The following is a 25,928-nucleotide window of genomic DNA, read 5'->3' as shown; positions in this document are numbered from 1 at the left end:
GGGCCTTCCAAGTAGACCCTAGGGTCAGACAAAATGTATAGCAAGCCTATGCGCATGCTCCTTTCAATTCAGATTTCAGTCAACATTCAGTAGACAAAATACATAACAAATTAAGAGTGATCCACGTAGTTATTGTTCTCTTATATGGGTACCTGTAGGGGCCAACAGAACTTAGTGTAAGACAAAAGAAAGTAGTGAGTGCCTCTATGGTGCCCCCGTATATCCATGTCACCTCCCGTTACCTTAGCGAGTATGCTGTCCAATAAACTTGTGCTCTGCAACTCAAAACATGACCCGGAGTAGGATCTTGGCATATCCATCTCTATTTAAAGGAATCAAGAGATGGAGCGCTAGAGCGTTGACTCTATTTACCCGTAGGCCGTGACGTGAACTGGAAGAAGAACCTGGTCGCGGCCGCGCTCCGAAATATGGAATAACCTGGTATGAGACATGTAGTGAATGTACAGTGAAAATTATATGCTGAGTTAGTGGTCCATGGTATATTTATGAAAACAGAGATAAAGTGTAGTATCTGGTCTGGTAACTGAGCAATGTTACTAAGACGACAAGGAATATAGTGCACAATATTAACCCGACTAGTGATCCTACTGAGTGAATCTGATATATAGTTGCCATCATAATTAGGTGCGCATTAATGTGTGCCGGTAAACATGTTGACACCCAGCCTAAATCCAGAAGTAATAGGAATACGATTAAATATTGTAGAGAAAAGGTAACCCCTATTTAAACCCACATCGTCTAGCAGTACAGCTGGGTTTGGATCTTTGGTATTAGATGTCGACTTGAATTAAACAATTGTTTTAACAGGCAAAATCCACATTCTTTACATCAGACGTAATATCAGTGCAACCAGTATACATTACTGTATTCATCATTGTAAATCTTGCGTTCATTGAATAACATTCCTAAATTCATCAATGTAAATACTATGTTCATTTGATTATTGTTTATGTTATATACAGAATGGACCGCTTGAGTATCTTGTTCAACTAGTCTCCCAACTTCTACTTACTACAACAACATTCAAATTTCTACATTGGTCTATCGTAAACTTGTGTGTGTAATCTGTTCCAACATTAGTCATTGTTGGTGTAATAGAAAAAAATCATGTGGATTGCTAGTCTAGAGCTCCACGTCATTGTGTACCGTGCAACCTCTATATTCTTATCTTGCCCTTGTCACTCCAAACTCGGGGCATAAAGCTGTATTCTGTCCATTACAGAAATGAGTATGAAGACGTTCCAATGATAGTAATGTCCAATGTGGATAACAGCATGGAGTTTGCTCAATCCCCAAGAAATTACTGCATCTTGTGGTCAGTATTTAAACCCCATTCTACTGTTCTGCAAAGCATGATCCAAGTTGCTTCAGTGCGTCTGAGTTTCAGCTCCCTGTTGCCTCCCCTAGGGCTCTGGAAAACTAAGTTGATTCCAAAGAAGAGAAATTGTTTATGAGGTCCCTGTGCTGTACATTCAGCAGCATGTATTGCCTTGTGGTATTTTTCAGCCCATTGTTTTAAAGCTCTCGCATGTTTGCTGATTCTCTCTTTTAACGTTCCAATCAAGCTTCCTACATACATTTTATTGCATTTGCACTCAATGATATTGTTGCAAGTTGAGTCTGAAGACAGGAAACAGGCTTGCTGTTAGTTTAAAGTTGTTTATTTAATTCTAATATCCTTAGTGGAATAAACGTGGCTTTTCTCTGGCCAGTCAGTCTTCAACTGCCAGGGTATGGAACCAAGTACAACTACATGGAATGTGGAAAGCACTGGGCACAGTACTCCACACTCCAAGTTAGAAATAAACCTTACAAGAAGATAAAAACATATCCTCTTCTCTTATAACAACTAAAAGAACTAGAAGGCGGGAAGGAAGAGGAGAGAAGGGAGGAGAAAGGGGAAGTGGAGGTAATAACTGTGACCCATAAAATAAAAACTACAGGTACTAAAGCAATAATGCAAATACAACAAGTACAAATGTAATCCTTCAAATAACCTGGAGGATGACGACCTCTATAAAGTCTTACCTCCCTTGAAGATTGACATACCTTCTTCGTTGGTTGGCGTTCAATGGGAGAAGCAGGAGCACCACCTCCCCCTTGCACCCCCAGTTGAGAAGTATTGTTACCCTGAGAATTTTAAGTGAGGTCATTATCCGACATAGACAAAAAAATGTTGGTAGAAGGAACATTATGGCAATCTGTTTTAACATCAACACTTGCGTTACCTTTCTGATCCAAAGCCACCCTTCTATAATTCCACTTGTCACCATTGTCTAAAACCACACAATAAGGTAAGGCAAGCTTAACCTTGTAAGGTCCCAACATTTTGAAAAGCAGATACCAGGACTTCCTGTACGTATTTTAACCCAGTCACCAGAACATATTTTTCTTTCCATTTTTTTCTTATAGATTTCACATTGTTGAACAGAAAAAGAAGCTGGAGCAATGGAAGTAGAATTCCTGAAACAACGTCTTTAATCCATGTGGGAACAAGTTTTGTATTGGGAAGTCTTCCACGCATCATTTCAAACGATGTTTTGCTCGTAACACCATGCATACTCGATCGATATTCCAAAGCATTTCTAACACCATTGAGTCAACATCCTTCCCGCTGGACATAGCCATTCGAATGGTGCCTTTGACTAGACGGTTCGCTCTCTCAACAACACCATCTACTTGTAGGTTATATAGAGATGTGCGAATGTGTTTCATACCAAAAGTAGACAAAAAATTCTTCATCTCAACGGACGTCAGTTGAGTGCCATTATCCATTAGTAAGACTGAAGGTTCACCTTCCTCTACACAAATGTCCTTCAAGATGTTGATTGTGGTTGAAGTGGTGATAACTCTAATACATTTGGCTATGAACCACTTTGTGTGAATATCATTAAGTTAATACTTGAGACCCAAACACACTTAAGACTTCTTGGACACAGGCAACTGCTCCTCAATTTTGTTTCTTTAAGACAGCTTTATCAACTGTTTCCCAGTCAAGTGATAGTCTCGACAAGCAGTCAGCCTGTATATTCTTCCAACCCTGTATGTAGACAATGTTATAACAAAACCTTTGAAGCCGAGAAGCTAGTCTAACTAATCTCGCTGAACATTTAGTTGTACCTCCAGGTAGTAATACTTTAATAAGAGGTTTATGGTCTGATTTTAGTGTAAACTTAGATCCCCACAAGTAAGTCCTAAAATATTCACAAGCCCAAGCAGCAGCTAAGGTTTCCCGTTTTATTATAGAATAATTTTTTTCTGAAGTAGTTAATGTTCTAGATGCAAACACCACAGTCCTTTCTTGACCATTATGTATTTGAGCTAAGACAGCACCAAGGCCTGTTGCACTGGCATCTACAGTGAGTACTGATTGGCGCTTACTGTCAAATGGGGTAAGAATTCCTGCATCACAAATACTATTCTTTATATTCTCAAAATATGTTTGTTGTGAAGTGCTCCACCAAAAGTTAACACCTTTCTTTAAGAGAGATCTTAAATTAGCAGTCTTAGTAGAAAAGTCTATGACAAATTTAGAATTATATTCTATTAATCCTAAAAAGGACCTCAGTTTATCCTTATCAGAAGGAACGGGAGCTAAGTGAATGGCATCTAACAGATTCTGTATAGACTTCACCCCAAGATTTGAAATTTCATACCCCAGGTAATCTACTTTATCAACTAAGAATTTGCATTTGTCACGTCTAAGGATTAATCCTGACTCTCTGATTTTGAACAAGGCCTCCCGGAGCATTTGATTATGTTGATCAACTGTGTCCCCAAAGAATAAGAGGTCATCTTGAAAGTAGACAATATTTTTAACATCTTTAAAAAGTACATTCATCATCCTTTGGAATATACTTGCTGCAGGACAGAGACCAAAGGGCATTCTGGTAAACTGATAAATGCCATCCATGGTGATGAAGGGCGTAAGGGGTTTAGATTCTGCATGCAACTTAATCTGGTGATAAGCATTTTTTAAATCCAATTTTGAAAAGAACTTACCACCACGCAATGTCAATATCAGCTAATTAATGTTTAGGAGGGGAAGGGTATCGACTATCACATTTTGATTAAGTGACTTAAGGTCAATGCAGAACCTACATTTGCCATCCGATTTGTCAGTAATAACTACTGGAGAGACCCACATTGAGCTCTCTACCTGCTCGATTACACCAGAAGCAATCATTTCTTGTAACATTTCCTTGACGGCTTCTCTAGCTATTAAAGGTGTTCTACGCACCTTGTACTGGATGGGAACAGTATTAGATTTCAAGATTATCTTATGGACATACCCTTCAAAACAACCTAACTCATCTCTGAAAACATCTTTTGCTTCCCCCAAAATCTTCTCTAATGAGGTATTATCAACCACCAGCACTTGAGTAGGTGCTCTGGGATCCATTATAATGGAAAGATCAAACTGATGCATCCATCCCAGGATAGGTGGACCATCTGTGGCAATATATACTTTGTCTTCAATAGATCTTCCACTAAATTCAATGGTAGATTTCATATATCCTAGAAGATTTATTGTTTCTCCCTGATACCCTCCTGGATTAATGTCTTTAGGTTGTAGAGAAATATTGGACCATAACTTGTTGTAGATGTCTTTTGGAATTATAGTGTACATAGACCCACAGTCAACCATCAATTGTACTAGTTTGCCATTAATTTTAAAGTCAGCCTTAGGTCTAAATCTTCTACCTATATGGTCACCGGGATCATCAACACTCAATATCCTGTCAGCCTGTAAAGGAATATCACTAGTAGTGCAAGGTGAACATGCATTTTGAAACATAGTATCAGCATTATCCTCTATCATTGCCACTCTGTTTGAACGATTTAATGCATATTTGAGAAATGACCTTTACGTCCACATTTCAAACAGTTTTTATCAATCGCAGCACATTTACGGTAATCAGCATTATGAGATGAACTTCCACATTTATAGCACGATCTGAATTGTTGTCTACCTCTTTGAATATATGTCCCCGATTTGGTTAAGGCTGCTACATTGGGATCTTCATTAGAGACAACTGAAACATTTTCCGGATTACCTTCTTGTTTTTTACTCAACTCTCACATACAATATCGTGATTGCTCAACAACTTTTGCTATATCTATTGCATCTTTCAGTGAAGGAATTTGGGCTGCCCAAAGTTGTTCTTATGTTTTCTTGCATTTACACTGAACTATTAGTTGATCTCGCATTAACTCATCCGTCATTGCTCCAAATTTGCATTTCAAAGATAATTCTCGAAGCTTTGAATCAAAATCGTAAATGGATTGGTTTTCTCTTGTCTATGTGTATAGAACTGATAACGGTTCAATACAATGTTTATCTCTTTAGCAAATATAATTTCCAGACTTTTTTTGCTTCTTGATACACATCTTCAATGGCCGTAACCTTGGCTTCATCCTAGACTCCTCTCTCTCGATGTCCAGACAAGTCAACGCCGTCTCGTCCTCCTGCTTCAACGTACTCCGCATTCTCAAAAAGATCTTCCGCTGGATCCCCCTCGAGACAAGAAAGACTGTCACCCACGCATTGGTCACGAGTCGACTGGATTATGGTAACACACTATACGCCGGAATCACAGCAAAATTACAGAAAAAACTCCAGCGCATCCAAAACGCGTCAGCAAGACTCATATTAGACATCCCTCGCCAAGATCACATCACCGGACATCTAAAAGACCTCCACTGGCTTCCCGTCAACAAAAGAATGACTTTCCGCCTTCTCACCCAGGCACACAAAGCCCTCTACAATCTAGGACCCGAATGCCTCAACACTCGACTGTCCTTCTACAAACCCACCCGCCAACTAAGATCGTCCAATCAAGCCCTCGCAGCAATCCCGCGCATCCAGAAATCCACCATGGGTGGCAGATCCTTCTCCTTCCTGGCTGCCAAGACCTGGAACTCTCTCCCCACCCACCTCCGCCTTACTCAGAACCACATCTCCTTCAGAAAAGAACTCAAAACCTGGCTATTCGACAAATATTGAACTCCTTCCCCTAGCGCCTTGAGACCCTCTGGGTGAGTAGTGCGCTATACAAATACTCGAACTTGAGAACTTGAACTTGAACTTATTATCTCCTGATTGTAATCCTCCCTAGTCTTAATAACAACATTGCCCCCTTTGTCCAATTCTCTAATCATGATCTGGTTGTCTGTTGTCAGTTGCTCCATTGCTCTTCGTTCCCCTCTGTTTAGATTGTCTTGATGTCTTGTCCTTCTGTCTTTCATCCCATGACCATGCTCATCCAAGTCATCTAATACCAGTTTGTAAAACATGTCTATGGTGTTACCCCTGGTAGTACTGGAGTCCATTTCAACTTAGTTTTTAGTCCACTATCGTTGGTGTGGTCCATGTCAGCATTTAGGGGCATATTAGCAAGAACCTTGTTAAAATTATCGCTGTTTTATTGGCAGGAAACTGCCGCTAAAACGGCGATAATGGACTTGCTAATATGCGTTATAGAATTCCAATAGAAGCCCAGGTCTAACCTGGGCTTCTATTGGAATTCTATAACGCATATTAGCAGGCCCATTATCGCCGTTTTAGCGCAGTTTCCTGCCTCTATAACGGCAATAATTTTAACAAGGTTCTTGCTAATATGCTAATATGCCCCTGAGTACTTTTAAGAGTCCGTCCATGTTACTGGGTGATTGCCCTAGATCTGTGATTGAGAACAGTAGTTGTGTATCGTAAACATCCTGAATACTGAAAACATCTGATATCATACACATAGGAATGTTTTCCTATTTCCTAACTTTTTTAGTTTCAAACTTCGTACATACTTGGGCAAATCGATTTTTTATTTGTATAACTTGCCCTCTTCAGCCGGGCTAAAGCGCAATCCTTTTTCCAAAAGAGAAATCCTTTCATTAGTCAGTATCTTGGGTGACAGATTGATTACTTCCACCCCAATATCCCTCAAATCTATCAGTTCCTCTTTTCTCCCAATCTTAGATTCATCCTGTAATCGTCTTGTCCCTGCTCTTTTGCCTCTACCATTTTTTTTGTTTGTTACCCACTCCTGGGTTGGGTTTTGTAGCTTTTCTTTATTTTTTGTACTTCCCTCAAAAAAGAGTTCCCTGGTCGGGTGTCACCCGATGTGCTCGCAATAGACTCTACCTCACTGGCACTGATGGATCATTAAGAGATGTCGAACTCGAAGAAATGGAGATGGAGATGGTGTCTGGTTTGATCAATCTTCCTCTCTCTTGATCATTCTGTAAGAGTTGATCATACTTCCTGGCAAAAGTGAATATTCTGCCCTCCTTATAATCTATCTTGTCCCTCTTCAGTTTCCTAGCCTTTCTTTGTTTAATATCTTCTTGGTGTCTCTGTAGGACCTCCTTCAAGATGGTGTCATTTTTCTCAGTGGCGTCTTGTAAGCCTAGATCCTGGATCTCCACTTCTACAGTATTGATTTCTGCTTGCAATCTCGATACTTTACGATCAGCATTTTCAATTAGAATACCCATTAATGTGTTGGAGTTGGATGTTAATGCATCTTTCCATTGTTTTAGGAGATGTTCGTCTAGTTCATCATATTTTGGGAAAATCTGGGCCCTCTGACCTCTCGGTATCCTGTTCAATCTGAGGTATTGTTTGAGTGTCATCCCATCCCACCATTTAGCGCTTTCGTTTTTCTTTAATCTTTGCAATTTGATACATTTCTCTCTTAGGCCCTCTTTAAGTGAGGGGTTTCCACTATGTGGTGAGGTAGACAATGTGTTGCCCTTGGCCAAACTCTGAAACAACTCCTCTGCAATCTTATCTCTATCCATAGTTTGTTACCTCAGTTTCAGTGATTCGGTGAGTTCCTGCACTAAGGCTGTCCCTTCCACTGCTGAATAAGTAATACAAAAGGGGGGTGTTCTTATGTGGGAGAAACTGGCGCCTATCGAGTATGTGTACATATTAATAAAACAAATATGGCGGGGCAAAAAGGTGAGGGAAAACACCCTGAGCCCTCCAATCATGCCTGGGAAAAAGGAAGACTAGGTTTAAGGCAAAAGGATATAACCCACGAAATAATATGAAGGCGGAACAGAGAATTTTGAAAACATCAAAAAGAGAGACACTAGTGGACAAGAGAAACGACATAAACAACAGAATGGTATTTGCAGGACATGACAGACACGAATACACAATTAGACAGAACATAAACTGAAACTCCAGACATGTTTTTCATGTAATTGAGTGCAAATGCAATAAAATGTGTGTAGGAAGCACGGTTAGAACGTTAAGAGAGAGGTTGTACGGTACACAACAACATGGACCTCTAGACTAGCCATCTACATCATTTGTTACATTACACCAACAATGACTAATGTTCGAACAGATTACACACACAGGTGTACGATAGACCAATACAGAAATTTGAAGATTGTGGTAGTAAGTAGACGTTGGGAGACTAGTTGAACAGGATACTCAAGTGGTCCATTCTGTTTATAACATAAACAGTAATCAAATGAACATAGTATTACATTGATAAATATAGGAATGTTATTCAGTGAACGCAAGATTTACAATGATGAATACAGTAATGTATACTGGTTGCACTGATATTACGTCTGATGTAAAGAATGTGGATTTTGCCTGTTAAAACAATTGTTTAATACAAGTCGACATCTAATACCAAAGAACCAGACCTGGCTGTACTGCTAGAAGATGTGGGTTAAAATAATGGTTACCTTTTCTCTACAATATTTAATTGTATTCCTATTACTTCTGGATGCAGGCTGGGTGCAACATGTTTACCGGCACACGTTAATGCACACTCGATCGTGACAGCAACTATATATCAGGTACACTCAGTAGGATCACTCGTCAGGTTAATATTATGCACAATATTTCTTGCCGTCTTAGCAACATTGCTCAGTTACCAGACAGAAAGTATACTTTATCTCTGATTTCAGAAATATACCATGGACCGCTAACTCAGCATATAATTTTCACGAGACATTCACTACATGCTCATACCAGGTTATTCCATATTTCGGAGCGCGGTCGTGACCGGGTTCTTCTTTCGGGTCACATCACGGCCGAACGGTAAATAGAGTCAGCACTCTAGCGCTACGTCTCTCGATTCCTTTAAATAGGGACGGATACGCCAAGGCCTGGGTCACGTTTTGAGTTGCAGAGCACAGGTTTTTCGGACAGCACACTTGCTAAGGTAATGGGAAGGGACATGGATATATGGGGGGCACCATAGAGGCACTCACTACTTCTTTTGTCTTACACCAAGTTCTGTTGGCCCCTACAGGTACCCATATAGGGGGTCCAACAATGGAGAACTATTCAGAAATTTTTAATTTAAGAATCCTGGATTTATGTAATGAAATTATCCAATTTATTCACAGAACTGTAAGGTGAGACTTGGGGGCATTTGTTTGGATTTTGGTAGACACCAATTTGATATTTGTCCACACTGTGCAACAATGCTGTGTGCAGACGTTTCAATCAGCTTTTACATAAACGGAACCGTTTGAAACAGTAGAACAGGGATTTTGTTTGATGTTGAATGATGTCAGATTTCAAGACCAGCCAGGATGGAAGAAGAATCGGTGGAAAGGTGAGAGATCTTCACTTACCTGCTCACTCTATTTTGAGCAATAACACGTGTTAGTTATCTACGTGGTCACATATTTATACATGGCTTGTTTTACTCCTTCTCTTAGAAGTCTGGCATTGAATCTGCTAGCATGACAGGTAGGGCACTCCCTGCCGTATTTTCGTACGTTTACTAAGGTCTTTGCATGAATCACACCCAGACAGGGTAAATATGATCATCACTTTCAGTTTCTGAGTACTGGGGCAACTTTGGGACCCCATTTATTTTTCGTTGGGTTCCCTCCAAATTTAAGATTTGTGATTCTCTATATCCTCTTTTTCTGTTTTCCTCATTAACACCGCAGTTACCTACATAGTGGTTCAGTACGTTATTTGTATTTTGCATGAGTTGCTGTCACCCGATGCATATGATGATAAGACACTTTGCTTTGATTTTGTAAAGAGGAACCACCACAACTGCTTGGCACGTGCTTGAGATCTTAAATCAATCCCCACCACAATGACTCCAGGTGGAATGCTAATATTTGCGCATAAAATTGTATCAGGGTTTCAACTATATGGTGAATGTTGCGTCTTCATCATATCATATTGTATTAAAACATTTTAGGTTTTTATCATATATTATGTTCTAATACACATTTTTATTTTAGCCCTGAAGAAGTCGGAGGGTACATCCCTAACGACGAAACACGTTTTGGATGGGCATTTTCGGATTAAAGAAACAGGACACAGGTCACTCTTATTTTGTTATCTATTTTGTCTACTGAATGATTACTGAAATCAGAATTGAAAGGAGCGTGTGCATAGGCTTACTATACACTGTAAAAAAACGTGTGGACTGCAGATACAGATTCCTAGTCTGAAAAGGAGCACTGCCTTAGTCTGCTCTGAGGAATCATGGAGCTACTCTCATGCCAAAAAATCCATGAGAGTAGCACCAGGATTGGTTAGGTGGCTTTTCTGCACTAGGTGTTTGAGTTCCACTGAGTGGCACTGCAAAAGATGAAACGCTGTCTGAAATTAAGAGCACCATAGAGCCATTTCAAACACACAAGCAAAAGGTAAAAGTTAAACTCTGACTTAATTATATGAGCAAATGTAGATTGGTGTTGTCAATAATGAGACAGACATGGTCAGAAGCATCGATTCGAGGCCCCGTCTAAACGTTTGTTCATCGGGGAATCGTCCTGCATGCATTAATTATGGATGATATTGATTGGATATATGGAAAAAATCGGTACAAAGAGATGAAATTATAGTGCTGAAAGGTTCCATGGTAACTATTTTTTTTCATGTGTAGAAATCATATATGAATAGTATACAAGGCCAAGAGGGAAGAACAAAAGATCAGACGAACCCTAACATTTCATGTGCACTAGTGGCTGCTTTAATAGAGTGCCAGCTCAGGGCCCCAGCCAGGTGTCAATCGGATGAGACATGGCGGCTCGCGGCTGCTGCTGCTATGGACTGCTTCAAAGCACTGACCATGCATCCCAAGAAGGTGTTGTGAAGACCACCAGCACTAGTGGTTTGCCAAGCCCTTGTTACCCACCCAGGCAAGTGGCCCACCGAGACTGGATTTTTAACAGCGTAAAGTAGATTGATAACAATGAACAGGTTCCAGATGATTAAGGTGAGAGGCTCAGTTAAATTCATGCTGGATTAGTTCAGTTTTAAGTAGTGTTCTCTAAAAGTTGCAGTTTCCATCCGCTATGACACTTGGGTTCAGTGAATTTCCTCAGCCTGGGCCTTGGATTTACAGAGATATACAGTTTGTGCATGTTGATCGCAGTTTTCCACTTTCAGATGTCACTAGCCGTCACATCCATGAGACAAAGTTGTCAGTGGCTAGCAGGAAAATGAAGCAATTATTTTAGTAAGATACCCTAAGTGCAATGGATATGCATGGGTGTTGGGTCTGTCCTCACTATGCCTAACGACTCAAGATGTGCCTTACTGATGAGGCACAGAAGAGTGAAACTAGTCTGGGGTTTGCTTTGCTCTGGTTTGTAGGCAAGACTGACAGTTAGAGCAGAACTGTTCCTATTGCAGCAGAAGCAAGGTTGGTTTGCCTATGGTTGTTCCCTGTCTGGAGAGGCCCAGTGGACAAAAAATTATTGACTATTATGTGGCTGAGAATAAATCCCAGAGCCTGAGCTTAATTTAAATATTACATCCATTGCTTTTGTTAAAACAAATGCCCTAAATGTAATGAGTGAGCTCAAGCACGGGCCTGCTGATTAGTTGGCCATTGCACTCAAGTTGAACCTCACTGATGAGGCGGAAGACAGTCTGGGTTTGCACGCTCCACTTCAGAAGGAATGTGGCCTGGCAGTGCGGGCTAAACAATTTCTACCGGAGTTTTCCCAAAGCTGATTTGCATGAGGTGGATCACATTCTTCAGAGCATAGAGGGCAAAAAATTATGGACTGGAATGCGGGACAGAGTAATTTTCAGAGGCTGATATTAATTAAAGGTTTACTTAACAGCTATTTAACTAGCTCACACTTTACATGCGACTAAATTATATAACTGGCATATCATTGTTAACAGTGGGAACTGGTAATGATAACCTTTGGTTAATAGGGATTTTAGTTGACTGTGGATGTGGCTTTGGAAGTTGGCCATGGTCATGGCTTCTTACAAAAATTTGAGAAAATGAAGCAGCAATAAGGAAGTTACAGAGCACTATGTGTCCCAATAGGACATCAAGGGGCATGGCTTGTGAGGTAATAGTAGTAGTAGTGAAAGCAGTAGTAGTATTAGTAATAATATTATTAATAATGGCGGATTTCCTAGCTATCGTAACAGAAAGTTTAAATTCTATTAAGGACACGGAGGCTAGGATTATGCCTATATTCTTTTACTTCGCTTCACATAGTAAATTCACAGCTGCCATTTTAAGCATCACTCTAGCACAAAACTGAATTGCCCCAAATCCTTGGGTTATCAACAGAGAACAACCAATAACCAATCAGAACCAAGGCAGTCCATATATTGTCCATTGGTACTATTTACGCTGCCTATTTTCTTTGCTCGAATCACACTATCATCCATTGCTCCAAATCATTTTTGGAGCGGTCATTCCATGCAAAGGTAAGAACCAGCAGACAATTGAAATCGAGTTGTTTAATAGCATCAGCTAATACTTCTGTAACACATAACATATGCAAGAACAATCATGAACCATCCCATAAACAATTCTGAATAATCCATTACTTACTGATAATGTAGAGGGGCATTTGAGAATTTCTCACTGGGTGGGATAATCCCCACCTCTGTATCCTTAATAGAATTGAACCTTTTACATTACGATAGCTAGGAACTTTTTCATTTTATGTCAGGACCAGAGGGGAGTATTGTTGTATTTTAAAGCTTACTCACCATCAATTGTGCCACATCCTCCACTGGCTTGAAATAAATCCTTTTAAAGGTGGAATCAGAAGACCAATGTTCTGCATTCATGATCTCCTCCAATCGGGCACCCGAGTGAAAAGCTTTGGAGGCCATGGCCTCTCTCGCTGAGTGTTCCCCAAACACTCGTACTTCAATACCGGCTTCGTGCATCACCCAGCGCAGCCATTGTACAATCGCAGGAGAAGAAACTACTCTGTGTGGGTTTTGCAGTGCAGTCAAGAGCTGTCTCTCATCTAGTGGACAAAGTTCCTCTATCATTTACTCATATGCTTTCAGACATTGCACTATGCAAAGTTTAGGTGAATCAACAAATGCCGGTAAGGAGATGACCCGAGTATGGGACTCAGACCTTCTGCTGACCGTAAAGGAAACCCCAAGAGGGGAAAACACTACCTGGAACATCCAGACATGAGAGACCCTATGACAAGATATCAGGCATCGCCAGCTTGGCATAAAGCTGCTTCCTTGAAAGGAATCTATTAGATTACCAAGAGAGTAAAAGGTTGAGGACAACATCCCAAACAGTGGAGTATCGTGGCTCTGGTGACAATGAAAGGCAAATGCCTCTTAAAAATCTTAGCACAAAAAGATGCTCACCGACCGGGGTTCCATCAATAGGGATGTGGCCCGCCGAGATGGCCGAATGAAAGGTGTTGATTGAACAGTAAGTCAAACCCTCCAAAGAGAGGATGAACAAAAAAACTTTGGAATCTGGACTACATCTGCGACCACAGGATCCACGTCTCATCATACACACCAGCCCATCCATCTCGTCCAAACAGACCTATAGCGCTTAACGGTGTTGTCTGCCCAGGCTTTGGATATGATAATTCTGTCTAGAAAGGCCTGGGATTTTCCACAATTGTCTATAATCCACCAGACCAACAAGCGTAGGGAGATGTCCGTCACCAACCTGTGAGGCATAATATTTGAGCCAAGAAGAAGCAACAGAAATAGGGGGGGGGGAGGATTCCCAACTTACAAACCCAGCAGGGAGTTTTTAATATTGGGCCGTGAAGGCACTGCACAATGACAAGCTGTCATGTAAAGGCCAATCTGGCCTGCAACAAAAAAAGGTACAGACCCCCACGGGCATAGAGAATATCTCTTGCCAGTAGCCTTTGTGAATGTTAAAATATGGACCCTCGCTGGCGTCAAAACGTGTACAAATATACCCTGTACAGACGAGGTAACATCGGGCCGTCAGGTCACTCGGCTCGGAGAAGGCAATATAACAGCTTCCCCGGAGTGCGTCTCCCTGTCAGAACAAAACTGAAAATGCGTGTTGCGGATCCCTTGGGGCTGCTCTGCCTGAGCACCACAACGCCACCTGTTGGTCGGAGGCCATAGGAGAGTACTCCCAGGACTGAACAAACGCATGGCAATTAGTAAACGAGTGGCACTTAAAAAAAACAGCAATACAGGTTATAAGAGCAATAGTAACAATTCTACATGAAAACAACCAAAACCCAGTCAGAATAAAGAAGTAACACTTTTCTGCTGCTGCTTGCAGTGAAGAAAAGAGTCAGATTAAACAGTCACAATGGAATATATTTGGACTACCATGGTTCCGATTGATAACCCAAAGTTTGGGAATTCTAGTTTTGTGTTAAGGTGGAGCTTAAAATGGCTGCTGTGAATTTACTATGTGAAGCAAAGTGAAAGATTTTAAGCATAATCCTCGCCTCCGGTCCTGAAATAGAATAATAATTATAATAATAACAAAATATCGCAAGCAGACATATAGATGTTAAGGTTTTTAGAAAACTGGTTTTATTTTTAACCTGACTCAATGGTAATCTTTTTGGATGCATGTCACTACATTGCAGTCACTGCATCAGGATTCACTACCTACTTTGAGAAATGTAATTTTTTTTAGGTGTCATACTTTAGTGGAAGTCATACCATTCCTTTCAATACCCTGTGAGTACAGTTCTTGTGGATTATAATAGAATGATAAATATTATCCAACCAGCCCATTGCGGGGTGGGAGGCTAATAAGAATGCATGGAGTCATTCTCAGTTCCAGTGAAAGCAGTGAAAAAGTCACATCTAGTTACATGAAGTTAGTATTATTTTCTTACTGTCACACACTCAGTCACCCAAAATATTAAGTACTAGCAGCCCGTCCCGACGTTGTCCGGGGATGAAATAGAATGTCTGCAATGGTCTTAGTAGGCAAGGTAAATTTACTTCAAAATTTCACGGTATACCACATTTTTTGTTTCATGCGAGTCGGGACGGAGAATAAATTGGTTTTCGACATTGCCGGACCTAGAGAGTGTGACATATAACTGTCCATGAGTGAAGCAGTCTTCTCGTAAGTTGACGCCTATGACTTTGTATGTTTGACCTTGTGATTTGTTAATGGAGGAAGCAAATGCAATGTTAATAGGGAACTGCAAGCGTTTAAATTGAAATGGTAGATCAGTAGGGATCATGGGTATGCGGGGAATGAGAGCTAACTGTCCTGCAGCTGGGCCAGAGAGAATAGTCGCTTTAATGACATATGGCAAAAGAGTTTTAACTTGTAGGCATGTCCCATTGCATAGATTGGGCGGATGTAAGTTCCTTAATAACTTGACAGGAATTCCGATTTTAATTTGGAGTGTATGAGGTGGAAGTCCGGAAGGGTTAAATGAGTTTAGGAATTCCTGAGGATAAGGCGTCCTGAGTATCTAATACTGTATCAATGGATTTATAGACCTTGGCGTCACCCAGGATTTTTAGTAGGATGTGTTCATTGATATGGTTGACAGTGGAGTTTCTGGGTGCAACTATAGCTCTTTGGCAAATCCATCTGTAGTCTTTTGTGAGAATATGCTGAATGTCAGGGTATACATGGTGTATGAGGTCATGTAAGCTACTGACTGGTGTACCTAAGTTTTGTATGTTAATATTGCCATTTGTGTTAGGTACTTCTCCATTACCCAGTTGTAGTAGAAGATCAGCAAATTGAGTATCTCCACCTCCCAAATGTGTCCTCATGTTAGTGCGTAAGGTGAGAGATTGTACAGATTTCCAGAGGTGTGATGCTTTTAAGCATGCTTTCAGTATATCAGCACGCGTTCCTCTTGGAACCACAGGAAGAGTTTGTCGGAAGTCACCAGCAAACATAAAAGTAACACCACCCATAATTTTTGTGGAGCTCCTAATGTCTTTTAGAGTTCTGTCGACGGCCTCTTTATGTGAGCGGTGTGTCATAGTACATTCGTCCCACATGATAAGAGACACATTTAGAAGCAGCGTACCTAAAGGTCAGTTTTTCCGTATAGAGCATGTAGATTCCTTTTCCATGGAAACTGTTAAAGGTTGTTTAAAGGTTGAATGTGCGGTTTTCCCTCCAGTTAGCAAAGTTGTAGCTATTCCAGAAGAGGCTACAGCAAGAGCCAATAGTCCTAAAGAGCGTATTTTGGCTAGTATGAGGTTTATTAAGTAGGTTTTGCCAGTACCTCCAGGGGCGTCTAAGAAGAATATATTGCCTTGTTTGGTCTCCACACTATGAACTATGCTGTTGTAGGCGAGTGTCTGATCGGGAACTAAGTTTGGCAATTGCTGTGCCAGGTATTGACATAGGTTGTGTATACTATCTCCGTTTTCTGCATGGTTGTACGGTCTATGGATTGCCCTGACCGCTGCTGGCAGGTTGAAATCTGGTAAGGATTTCTCGCTTAATAGATACAGTAAGTATTCTATTTTGTATGAGTCCTTGGTTAAAGATTTCATTGCTGATTGGCATTGAGTTATCATGTCCTTGCTGACGCATAGTGTGCAGTATATCTTCACATTGATGATCTTTATATTCGTCCCATTAAGCCATAGGATCTGATGGGTTACAAAACAACAGAATAGTGACAAACAACTCACGTCGTTTTGACGGAGAATCAGAAAGTGCAGCATCACCTAATGTATGCTTCCAATGTTCGTCGTCTTCAATAAGACCGAGTTGTTTACACGCCGCTTGATAGTCAAAAGACTATGAAACCCTGTAGGCCCACGAACATGTTGTAAAAGAATGCGTAAGTGGAAGCACTACGATTGGTTTGGGTGAATACTGTACATCCTACCAAGAGCAGAGTGTTTCCTTACCCCAGGGTGGCCTAAGACCTCCTGTCCACGTTTCCTATGTGTAAAGGTAGAATTAGCCCACGTATAGTATTGCGGAACTTCTTGGTATAGCAAGGTTTTAGCAAAAGTGTCTGACTCACTCAATTTGAAGAACGCAGTAAGCGTTGTGGGCGCTGGGTTCTGTGCTACGTGTTTTAAGTTTTTGTCATGGAAATATACTCTTTGTCCATTAGGTAGATGTACGGCCAGATGTGTGACAGTGGGATGCCTTTCATGAATGTGAAACTCCAGAAACCTCCACACTGCCTCTGAGGAGCTAATATAACGGCCATTAACATATGTTTCTATCTCATTGTGTTTGTTTTCGATAGTAGCAGTTGCCTGATCAGAGCCTTTGTTAATATATTTGCAAATATATTTTATAGCTTTAACTGATTGGCAGTATTCAATATTAATGTAAGCATTAAAACTGCAGCACAGTACAGGCGAATATGGAACCACCCACTGATTATTGACAGTGACCTCCTGCCCTCTGACAGTGATTGTGACAGTATGTCCACCATGCTCAGGGCTTCTCCTACGGTAAATGGGATAACCATTAACACCAGTTTCAGTCTCATTAGTGAGAGGTTGTGGGTATTTCTTAGTAAAAATACAGTTTTTCATACATGGTGAAAGAATGTTGTGTTCACCACATGGGCCATGCAGCATGTTTTTTGTAACGATCATGAATAGTAGTTGATCATTGACAGGATGAGGCAGCTCAGCGGATATAATGTGATCAACCTCGTCTGGCTGTATTTTCGGTTCAGGCCACAATAGGATGTGTACGTGAGGCAGGTCTCTTTTTTGCCATTCGATAGTAAATATGTAAGCTTTTGCAGCACCAAAATATAGCATTTTGTGTCAGCAGCTTCATGAGTGCTTTCACCTTCAAATTGAAGACACGCACGACGATGTCATGTCTATCGCATGATCTTTGTTTTGTGAATAAGTGAGCTTTAATTTCTGGCCACTCTGGATTGCATGTGAATGTGATAAACAAATTGGGTCTCCCATACTGCCTGACGTATGTCATGGCATCTTGCGTCTTTTTGTGCATGTACCTTGGTGAGCCAGTGAACGTAGCTGGTAATATAACGTGTTGTCCAATATCGAGTGCATTAACGTTCTGATCTTGATTAACGGCATCCTTTAAATTGATGTAGTTGTCCGCGCGTAGTTGTGTTTGATTACGCCGAATGAAGTCCAGTCTTTCCGTGATCATCTTTGCCATCATATCCACAATGTATTGATTAAATAGATTGCGGAACCAATGTAAGGTATTGAAAGTTCCGGATCTAACCATAAGAGTATAGGCATAGTACAGCATTCATGTCACCGTTTTGTTATTAACAGAACGGGCTTGGGGTATATTCAGACAATACCCATCCTCCCCTCTAGGGAATAGAATGTGGTATTGTAAAGGATATATGATCTATGCAATTCGGAAACTTTACGTAATAGGCCGTCCTGGGTATGTAAGACAATGTCGCGGGCCCTTTGTTTTCGTTGACTAAAAGAACAGCAACCTCATCTGTGGTCGGTGCATTATATCTGCCACGATGTGCATTGGGAGGACCTTTAACTCTGGTGGGGGAGGAATGCAACACACCTGGCTTAAAAGTCCATTGCGTAGAGAGCCTAAACAAGATTGGGGAAGGGCCTTCAACAGAGGGAGAGTTTTTTTCTCCAGATGAAGGTTCGGAGACGGGCCAGAGCTCCGAGGGCAGTTCAGAGGAGCTGTCTAGCTCAGGATCAAGTGTGGCTGGCAATGATACGACCAGGAAAAAACTGAAAAGACTGTCAATGCTAAGCAGACGCCACACTGAGACACCATCTGGGGATTCCAATCGTTTAACATGGGATTACTCCGCTACCTCGCTAGCATATTCTGAGGAGAATAATAGGAAGGAGATGCCTTCCGAATCTACAGCGCAACCAGCCCCCTTTGACATACTGTTTAGTACTTTAAAACAAATTCAAACAGAAGCAAGGACAGAGAGCCGGAGAGCGAGGCAGGCCTCAAAAAAGATTCAGAACACAATGAGGAAGATGAATAAGCTGTACGATGAGATCGCGGACAGAGTTACAGAGGTAGAGGAACGTACTGGCAAACTGGAGGATGATGTTGGGACTTGGCGTACCTTCCAGACGGCCCAGGAAAAACTATCTGAAGACTTCCAGTGGAAGCTGGAGGACTTTGAAAACCGCCAGAGGCGGAACAACGTTAGAATCCTGGGTGTGGCAGAAGGGCTTGAGGGGCAGGATACTCGACGCTTTGTGGTTGGCTTGTTAAAGGGTGCATTTCCTGACTCCGACTGGCAGTGGGATAAAGAGATACAAAGGGCACACAGATTTCCCTTTGCAGTAAAGAAAGGCTACGGAGGAGAAGGGCAGGGCAATCTACCCCGGGCAATTCTTGTTAATGTAGGTAACTACCTTCTAAGGGAAGAAATCATCGAGAAAGCCAGACCCGACAAACGGTGTACAGCAGGGGGCATCACCTTCTTTGCCAGGCCCGATTTTTGTCATGCCACAGTAGAGAGAAGGTGGAGACTAAGGCAAATGATAGCGCCTTTCCAGGCGCAGGGGTCTGAAGCATATCTTCTCTTCCCTGCAAAGCTTAAGGTCGTAACAAAGGGAAGAGTTAGATTTTTTCTGTCAGAGATTAAGGCCCAACAGTTCCTAGATGACCTCAAAACACAAAAGGGAGGGTAACAGAGCAATGGTACTTTGCTGAGATGATACCTAGCTAGGACTATACAATGGGTTGGCGAGATCCCGGGGGGGAGGAGGGTGCGATTAGCACTACCCAAAGCGACCACACATAGGTCTAATTGACCTATTTGCCAGGAAACAGGGGGGGGGGGAGCTGCTGGGGTGGGAAGGACAAGGGGGGACAGGAGGGGGGGGTCAAGGGGGGGGGGAGAGGGGGGAGAAAAATGTAAAAAAACTGGTTAATTTTTTTGGAATGTTTGAACACACCACACTGTTTTCTTTTTTGCTAGTTGTGAGTACACTTGGTAGGATTCATAGGTTATATGGTCACGCATATCGTATTAAAAATTTGGGGACACTTGGAAAACTGAAAATTTGCAATGAACTGTAGAATTGCGAGTATTAATGTGTGTGGGCTAAATGACTCCAATAAGAGAAATAGGGTAGCGGCGTTGTTAGGGGGGTTGCATCTGGATATAGTTTGCTTACAAGAGACCCATATAGAGGTGGCTCAGGCTTATTTGCTTGGGCAACTAGGGTTCACAGTCTTAGCTAAATCAAAACAGGCTATAAGGACTAAAGGGGTCGCGATACTAGGGAAGATTAGGGATATGGTTGTGAATAAAAAACTGGAAGATGAGTTGGGGCGGTGGGTCATGTTGGATTTGACTTTTAGGGGAGTGAGGTTTTCTTTGGTAACTATATATGGCTCAACGCAAGATGACCCGGAGGTGTTTCAATTTGTAGATTCAGAGCTGGTTAATTGGCCTGAACCGATTATACTTTGCGGAGATCTGAACATACATGATTTTAGAGACCCTATCCTACAGTCAGGGACTCTTTATGCAGGAAGGAAAAAAAGAACCTATAGGGCATTGTGTGATTTGGTTAGTAACAACTCTTTATTCGACCCTTGGATAGAGCTGCATTCAGCTCTAGATGGAAGCACATTTTACTCTGCCCCTCATAAACGGATGGTTAGGCTGGATTATTTTCTGGTTTCTGGATCCCTCATTAATGCAGTTTCAATAGAAAAATACCCCCGCCTAATTTCAGACCATAACCCTTTGGTTTTAACAATTAAAATAGGGCTGGATAGAAGGGAAAAAAGGGAGTGGACTTTTGAAAGGGCATTACTGCAGGAGGAGGGGTACAAAGAGCGTATGGGATCATGGATCAGAGATTATTGGGATTTCAACAGGGGTACCGCTAGCCCGGGAATAGTTTGGGACGCCTTTAAGGCGGGGGTAAGAGGGGAGACCATGAGCTATGGGGCAGCTGCAAGGACAAAGGAAAAAAACAAGATCGCGGAATGGAATACGAAACTCCTTAATGTAGAGAGGGAGTTGGGCGAAGCAATATACCAGCAACTCCCCTTAGAGCCAGTGTTATTGAAGACGGTGTCACTAAAGGCAGAGGCCTCTGAACATATGTTATCCAAGGCGGTGGGGGAATATCTGGCCCGAAAAGAGGGGATATATGAGTTCAGTGAAAAGGTAGGGCACCTGTTGGCTGTTCGCACCAGGCAGCGAGCAGCAGCAGCAGATATCCTCGAGATGATAGATCAATTTGGAAATCGAGTGGTAGGAGCAGATGGGATACAGAAAGTCTTCAGGCAGTTTTATGCAACATTATATACGGAAAACATAAAGGGGAACTCGCATGAGATAGAGGGATATCTGAGAGGGGTGGCCCCAGAGGGTATCTCTCCAGAAAGGAAGGAGGAGTTAGAGCAACCATTCAAGAAAGAGGAGTTCATAGAAGCATTAAAACTTCTTCCTTCCGGAAAGGCTGCAGGTCCCGACCAGCTACCAGTGGAATTTTATAAAGTTTTCTCTGAATTGTTGACTGAGGATATGTTTGATGTGATGATTAAGGCACAGCTAGGGGAATCAATCCCCGACTCCTGGGGGGGGGCCGATATAGTGGTGATTCCCAAAAAAGGGAAACCACTAAGTCAGCCAGGATCATACCGCCCAATAACGCTAATGAATGCGGACTCAAAAATCTATTCCAAAATTCTGGCTAGAAGGTTGGCAGGAGTTATTGAGGAACTAGTCGTTCATTCCCAACATGGGTTCATACCAGGCAAGGACACCACGCAACACACAAGACAGGTCTTAACTCTCTTTGACGCAGCTAGTACCCCAGGAGACCCTATGGCTGCGATCTTCTTAGACGCAGAGAAGGCTTTCGATAGAGTCTCCTGGGAGTATTTGTGGGAAGTATTGAGATGGAATGGCATTGGCAACAGGTATATCAAAGCAATGCAGGCATTGTATAAGAACCCTACGGCTAGAATTAGGGTGTGTAGGGGATTTTCAGAGGGAATTAGGATTGAAAGAGGCACGAGACAGGGCTGCCCGTCGTCTCCCTTACTGTTTGCGCTGTATTTGGATCCTTTTCTGCGCCGGCTTGAATTGAATGATGGAATTGCTAGGATGAGCTTGAATGGGTCGGAAGCGAAGATCTTGGCGTATGCGGATGACGTGGCCATCCTAACCCCATATCCAGATGAGGCAATGGTGGAAGTAGAAAGGGAGGCCGAGTCTTTTGGGAAAGTCTCTGGGTATAGCTTAAATAAAACCAAGACCCAAATAGTGAGCAATCGGTATGTGCTAAATGACCAAAACAACGTAGATTTAAGAAAGGTTAACTCAGCAGTTTACTTGGGGGTAGAGATATCTGCGAATTTGGAAGTAGCAGTACAGAATAATGTGGTCCCCCTGTTGGCGAAGGTAAAATCAGATCTAGAACGACTAAACAACCTTCACCTGTCCTTGCTGGGATGTACGAATGTGATTAAAATGTTGATACTCCCAAGATTTTTGTATTTCTTTAGGGCAATTCCACTATTCTTCGAAGCAAAGTGGTTTTCAGCATTAGAGAGGATTCTTAATAAATTTATTTGGGCCCATGGGAAAACGCGCAGGGCTTATCGCTATATGACACTTCCGAGGGAAAGAGGGGGATGGGGTGCACCTGACTTCAAGCTGTATTATTGGGCGGCGACCATACAATATATGCAAGGCTTAATAGGGGGGGGAGATGATTCAAGGGTAAGAGAGGGGTCTACTAGAATCTATAAGGCTGTATTAGGGGAAGAGGCTGAAAATTGCTTTCTGGCTTGTGTGGAATACGGGTGCTATAAAAGAACCAGATATAAGACGGTTGAGGCAGGAGTGAAGATATGGACGGCATATATGAAGAAAGTGGGGCTAGGAAGATTCAACCGCTATACAAGACTGTTTAAAAATAGGTCATTCCCAGACGAGGTGTTCGGAGATAGAGTAATGGAAAGCTGGATGAAAAAGGGGGTAACAAGCATTGGAGATCTGTGGGGGATCCAGGGTTTGGCTACCTTTTCGGAGATATGTACTAAGTTTGGTTTAAATAATAAGGATTTCTTTAAGTATTTACAGATTAGGAGCTTCTTAGGGAATAAGCAAGGAGGTCCGGCTGGCTATAATAAAGTAGAGATAATGGAAAAAATAAGACTAGGGGGGGACTGTTCCATAAGAAGTCTATATGCTAGCTTTGTGTCCGGTATGCAGGACGATTTGGATAAACACAGTGAAAAATGGGCAGAAAAGCTGGAAGGAGAACTAGGGTGGTTCCAGGATTCTTTGGAGCTAGGATGTTCAGTGTTGTGTTCGGCATCTTTACAGTCGCAGCACTATAAAACTATATACTCCCTATATTACACGCCAGCAAGGATAGCGAAATGGGGAGGAACAGAGGGTATAACCTGTCCGCGTTGTAACTCAGCAGAGGCGGATATAATACATATGTTTGCATTATGCCCACAACTACACACACTGCTACGAAATCTTGAACATTTTATGGAGGCTTCACTTAAGATCAAGTTGGAACTTAAGCCAGTCCACATTCTTTTAGGAATAGTACCAGAAGAAGGTGAACATCATGAGTTTGTTTTTTTGGCTATGGCAGTATATAGATTGTGTATTGCTAGGGCATGGCTAGACCCTAACCCCCCGACTCTACAGGTTTGGTTGGCTAATTTATTGTCCTCATACAATCTGGAAAACCCAATTTATGCAAGGAAAGGTAGGAGGGGGAGGGAAAGAGGGATGCGGATTTGGAAACCAATAGCTGATTGGCGGTTGGGGATAGGTTAGGATATATTTCAAGAAAATCATACATTATGATGGACAGTGTTTGAAAAGATGATTAATTCTGAAATGTTTTTTCTTTTTTTTTTCTTTTTGTTGTGTTAAACCGGATGTTTTAAGCCACTGAGTGTACACTTATACATGGTGTGTTGTAACTTAAATCTTTTTTCTTTCTGAATAAAAATAAGTTTAAAAAAAAAAAAAAAAAGAATAGTGACAAACAACTCACGTCGTTTTGACGGAGAATCAGAAAGTGCAGCATCACCTAATGTATGCTTCCAATGTTCGTCGTCTTCAATAAGACCGAGTTGTTTACACGCCGCTTGATAGTCAAAAGACTATGAAACCCTGTAGGCCCACGAACATGTTGTAAAAGAATGCGTAAGTGGAAGCACTACGATTGGTTTGGGTGAATACTGTACATCCTACCAAGAGCAGAGTGTTTCCTTACCCCAGGGTGGCCTAAGACCTCCTGTCCACGTTTCCTATGTGTAAAGGTAGAATTAGCCCACGTATAGTATTGCGGAACTTCTTGGTATAGCAAGGTTTTAGCAAAAGTGTCTGACTCACTCAATTTGAAGAACGCAGTAAGCGTTGTGGGCGCTGGGTTCTGTGCTACGTGTTTTAAGTTTTTGTCATGGAAATATACTCTTTGTCCATTAGGTAGATGTACGGCCAGATGTGTGACAGTGGGATGCCTTTCATGAATGTGAAACTCCAGAAACCTCCACACTGCCTCTGAGGAGCTAATATAACGGCCATTAACATATGTTTCTATCTCATTGTGTTTGTTTTCGATAGTAGCAGTTGCCTGATCAGAGCCTTTGTTAATATATTTGCAAATATATTTTATAGCTTTAACTGATTGGCAGTATTCAATATTAATGTAAGCATTAAAACTGCAGCACAGTACAGGCGAATATGGAACCACCCACTGATTATTGACAGTGACCTCCTGCCCTCTGACAGTGATTGTGACAGTATGTCCACCATGCTCAGGGCTTCTCCTACGGTAAATGGGATAACCATTAACACCAGTTTCAGTCTCATTAGTGAGAGGTTGTGGGTATTTCTTAGTAAAAATACAGTTTTTCATACATGGTGAAAGAATGTTGTGTTCACCACATGGGCCATGCAGCATGTTTTTTGTAACGATCATGAATAGTAGTTGATCATTGACAGGATGAGGCAGCTCAGCGGATATAATGTGATCAACCTCGTCTGGCTGTATTTTCGGTTCAGGCCACAATAGGATGTGTACGTGAGGCAGGTCTCTTTTTTGCCATTCGATAGTAAATATGTAAGCTTTTGCAGCACCAAAATATAGCATTTTGTGTCAGCAGCTTCATGAGTGCTTTCACCTTCAAATTGAAGACACGCACGACGATGTCATGTCTATCGCATGATCTTTGTTTTGTGAATAAGTGAGCTTTAATTTCTGGCCACTCTGGATTGCATGTGAATGTGATAAACAAATTGGGTCTCCCATACTGCCTGACGTATGTCATGGCATCTTGCGTCTTTTTGTGCATGTACCTTGGTGAGCCAGTGAACGTAGCTGGTAATATAACGTGTTGTCCAATATCGAGTGCATTAACGTTCTGATCTTGATTAACGGCATCCTTTAAATTGATGTAGTTGTCCGCGCGTAGTTGTGTTTGATTACGCCGAATGAAGTCCAGTCTTTCCGTGATCATCTTTGCCATCATATCCACAATGTATTGATTAAATAGATTGCGGAACCAATGTAAGGTATTGAAAGTTCCGGATCTAACCATAAGAGTATAGGCATAGTACAGCATTCATGTCACCGTTTTGTTATTAACAGAACGGGCTTGGGGTATATTCAGACAATACCCATCCTCCCCTCTAGGGAATAGAATGTGGTATTGTAAAGGATATATGATCTATGCAATTCGGAAACTTTACGTAATAGGCCG

Source organism: Lissotriton vulgaris, chromosome 2_1, assembly GCF_964263255.1.
Source record: "Lissotriton vulgaris chromosome 2_1, aLisVul1.2, whole genome shotgun sequence".
Taxonomy (NCBI): Eukaryota; Metazoa; Chordata; class Amphibia; order Caudata; family Salamandridae; genus Lissotriton; species Lissotriton vulgaris.
Note: the sequence above shows the minus strand (reverse complement) of the source record.